We start from the raw sequence: 5,079 nt of genomic DNA on the forward strand, positions 1-5,079 counted from the left end.
ATATCAGAGGAGACAGGCCCAATGGGTAAATAAATGCAATGCCTTGGTGCATAAGTCAGTAAAATGATATACTTTTAGTATTCATCAGTGTATTTTTTTTCCTATGGAAGCTGTGAATACCCATAAATTTGTATGAGAAAATGCTTAGAATAAAAATAGACTAGCAACAACATAATCTTTCAGGACAATCAACATTATGATTTATCATATCATTGCATAAAATGAAAAATTCTTTCCAAGGATTTACTCACACTTTTTTGTAATTACTAATAATTTTGTGGTATAGAATATACTTATACAACAATGATATAATTATATTATCATGGCTGTAATATACTAATTAATACATATATGTGTAGACTCTGTCTTCCAACCTATTTTAATGCACCTATGACAGTTTTGTTGATATAGTTACAGAATTGAAAAGTTGGAACTTTTAATATAGTCCAGTCTACTAATAAGCTTACTTGTGGGTTAAAAAATGGACACAGATAAATATATGGAAAAATACTAAGGAGCAATTATCTATAATTTTGTTTGTTTACATTTGAATTTAGTGGAATTTATTTATTTATTCTAACTTTTTTTTTAAATATGGGAAGATACTTGAATATATTAGCAGTGTTCATTTGTTGTGGGTTAATAATAAACGGTATTTTTTTAACTTTCTGTCAATTGTATAACATTTTGAAACTGATTTTTGTCTCCTAATGTACCCATTATCCTGGGGATGTTAAACATACATCATCAATATGACTTATAAATAATAATATTTATTAAATAATAATAATTACAGGAATAATTATTAGGAAATAATTGCTGAAATTCCTCTCATAAGGGGTTTTCTAGATATATTATATAATCATATATACCATTTTGAGATGCATGCTTAACATATTGATATGAGCAAAGTTTGAATGCTAATATGCCTCTTCGTGCAATAAATACTTGTTAATCAACATATAAAATAGTCAATTTAGTAAATTTGCAAAACATTTACAAACTGGAAAAATGATGACTAGCAAATTTGAGTGTTCTTTTCAACATTATTAGATTATGGTAGTTTTAGGAATATGACTTCTGACAAAGAATTGTAGTAATTGAGCATTATGCATAGTAATTTGTTTCATTATTAGACATTGTCCTGTTTTATTGAACATGTTGAAATGTAGCAAATTAAAATGATCTTGCTTTTTTGAAAGAGATCTACTGATTACTACTCATACTCAAATTCCAAGTGCTTATCATTATTGCATTACTGTATGAACACAGATTTGAAATGCAAAGTGATAGTTCATTTGAATGATGAAATGAGACAGGCACTAGTATTCCTATTTCCTATTATGGCTTTATATATTATGCAATAAACTGTATAATAAATTTTGCTATTTGAGCTTATTGTCAGAAACATTTTAAAGTTTTTTTATGTGGTATACTAATAGTCTAGAAAACAGCACAATTATTCTGTGAAATCTGGTAAACCTACTTATCTTTATAGTGAGGATCAGTTATAATTAAGTTTGAGAATTTCCATGCCTCTTTTACTTAGAGTTGCAAACAATTAAGTATTCATGCATAGTCAATAAACATTGACATAGACTTGGGAATAGTCAGAAAAATACCATATGCTCCCTGCTTTCCAAGTATTTGGACTATTAGAAGAGACAGTTATATGAGCAAGTAATTGGCTGCTCTACATTGCCATGGACAAAATACTCTGGAAGACTAAATGAGGGGGAAATTCTGCCTGCCTTAGAATATGGAAGATATTTGTGAAACAAAGATTTATAACAGGGTAATATTTGAGCTGGAGTCCTAAAAGTATATTCTAACTATTTGCCAGTAATGAAGGGAAGAGAGAATTGTACAGATGATCTGATAAGAACTGATGCTTATAAAATTAAAAAGAGTAGAAATCTTCTCTTCGGGGAAGATCCAATGAGAATTATTTTTATCCCATTTAAAAAAAATAATGTGAGTAAATGTAGATGTAATTGCCTAAATCTACACTAATGCTTTCTGTGTTCGGAAGGAAGGAAGGAAGGAAGGAAGGAAGGAAGGAAGGAAGGAAGGAAGGGAGGGAGGGAGGGAGGGAGGGAGGGAGGGAGGAGGGAGGGAGAAAAAAAAACAGTGGACTCAGAATTACTCTTGGAGCTTCATGAATGTTATCCTCATGGATCTCCCTTTTTGTTAGATATTATCTTCTCATTAATGATGGCAATCAATGCAAGGGTATAAATCCCAGTACACTGGTAATGAAGCTAATATTCTCAAAAGCCAAGTATGTATGTATGTGCCTGTGTGTACAAACATATATGCAGGAATTACATACATTATATAATAATCATTAAAATACATGTACATTTTGGCATAAATGCTGATATATTTGTTATTAATTATCCATTAAATGCTGATTAATTTATATGGCCTTCTCTATTAGTGCATATAAAGTTATATATAACAACCTAATCACCGTGATATGAAAGACAAAAAATATATTTACAAAGTAGTGTATCTATAACTACAGTTATCCATGGTAACCAAATATCAAATGTAGACAAAAATAATGTCCTAAAAAGTCTTATTTATATAAACTTATGTTAAAGATATATTCCATGAAGCTTGGGATTTAGGTTTAGCAGAGCACTTGCTTAGCATGCCTGTGGTTCAGTCTCTAGCACCATAAAGAATGTTCCAGGTGTTGCAAATACAGAGCATATTCATTTCCTTTAAATATTTATCAAGAGTGATGTTTATCAGCTTAAAATATAAAAACTGGAGTAAATCCAAAATTTGCATTTATCTAAGATGATACTCCATCAGGGAAAACATTGTAAGGGATGATGGTGGTTATTTTGCTTCACAGGAATTCTTCAACTAGTGTGGAAATAAATCTTTCACTGTTTATAAATATAGGAAAGATAAATTCAAATTTAACTAAAATACTTATGAGTAATGTGACTGAATACTTGATTTTTTATTCAAAATTAGACTTATTGAATAAGTTATGATATTTTAACAAAAAGGAGTTTTACTAAATGCTGGGTAAGATATAAGATTATATCTTAATAGCTCTATGATATGAAATATAAACATGTATCATAATAGTATTATTTAATGTTATGTTTTATAAAAGGAAATTATATAATCAACCTTTGAAATATAACTCAATATTAATGAAATTAATTTATATTTTAAAGTGTATTAGTGGTGTTAAAATGAGAAACACATGCATATAGAAACTAGTTTCTAACCAACTTTAAACCAAATATCTTATTTCAAATCAATCTTTAAAGAATCAAATTATAGTTTTTCCAAAATAAAAACTTCCTTAATAAATATTAAAAATAAGGAGGGAAAATATAAGGGGGAGAAATGAATTACAGTAGAGGGGGTAGAGAGAGAAGAGGGGAGGGGAGGGGGGAGGGGGGATAGTAGAGGATAGGAAAGGCAGCAGAATACAACAGACTCCAGAAAGGCAATATGTAAATCAATGGTTGTGCAACTGAAGTGATTCTGCAATCTGTATATGGGGTAAAAATGGGAGTTCATATCCCACTTGAATCAAAGTGTGAAATATGATATATCAAGAACTATGTAATGTTTTGAACAACCTACAATAAAAATTAATTAAAAAAAAAGAATATAACAATAAATCTGGACTCAACTTTGAGCATAGGGACACTGTTTAAGCAACTGCTTGAACAAAGCGAATATTTATTTTCTTCTCTGTCACTGCCAAAAGTGGACCTTTTGCCCTTAATGACTACTCTCCCAGGAAAGAGCACAAAATCATCCTGACTACCAAAAAAATTAAGTTGAAGATGTACAAGTCATTTAAGCTTGTATAATTAGGTGTACGGCGGGGAAGATGGGATATAATGGTAAGAATTTAAAAAGTAATACACAAATAAATAAATAAAGACCACTTTGTACTTTGACACATAGTAGAATTGCAACAAAGGCCCCTAGTAGAGATGCAACAAATAATGTTTATCATAATGTTATTATTCCAAGATACATCATGACCTCATTTGACATCCAGCCTCCACAGGTAGAAACTCCAGAATGAGTTTCCATTAGGAAGAAGGCTCTATGCCATGCATTTCAGAAACTTAAAAAAAAAAAGACTCCAAGCCAGGGGCAGCAGTATCCACTGAGTGATGGGATCCATATTGGAGTTTGTAATCCCAGTTCATTCCTTCTTCACATGGTTACCATGACTGAGGGGCATAAAAATCAAATTATTTTCACCAACAGTTTGTTGACATTGAATTTCCTTCTTGCTGTTGTTAAAATGTGTTGCATTTTTAATCTGACATGAACTTTTTATCAGATTAGTTTTCAGAAATGTTAAAGCCCAAGTTATCTGAAGAAATTAATTCTAATTTTAATTATTAACATTGAGACACCATCTGCTTTTAATTTTAATTTTTGGTTTTTGTTTGTTTTTTTTGTTTTGAGACAGGGTTTCCTAAGTTGCTGAGAGTTTCTAATTGCCCAGGCTAGCCTCAAACTTGCAATCCTCCTGCCCTAGTCTCCCAGTTTGCTGGAATTACAGGTGTGTGCCATAGCATCTGGTTGGCTTTTCATACTTGTAGAAGTGTTTTACTAATATCTCAACAGACCCCAATATTATTTCCGTGCCCCCATTATCTTCATTTTACTCCTTTATTTTTCAAACATTGTTTATATTTTATAAAAATTCAATACTTGCTAATGAAAAAAAATAAAATAAAATAAAATAAATATTAAAAATATTTTCTTATGCAACATGTGGAAGAATACAAGAAATACCTTGTATAATTAGACCAGTAATAGAGCTAAAAAGAGCTTCTTAATATGACCTGGATAATGTCCATATCTTATCCTTTTGATGTGAATGTCAATCATTAGCGATATTTTATTGGTTATTATTTTCTAATTGACTTGTTAGAGTCTTATCTCCCCTAATATTATGTAAATACATGTACCTGTAACTCTCATTACAGGTATAAGCATAGATAAAGACATAAGTAAATACAACATTTGAGAATTTAGAATAATGTAACTTCTCATACAATTCTAGTCATATAACAG

The sequence above is a fragment of the Callospermophilus lateralis genome, chromosome 6 (genome assembly GCF_048772815.1).
Source record: "Callospermophilus lateralis isolate mCalLat2 chromosome 6, mCalLat2.hap1, whole genome shotgun sequence".
Classification (NCBI taxonomy): Eukaryota; Metazoa; Chordata; class Mammalia; order Rodentia; family Sciuridae; genus Callospermophilus; species Callospermophilus lateralis.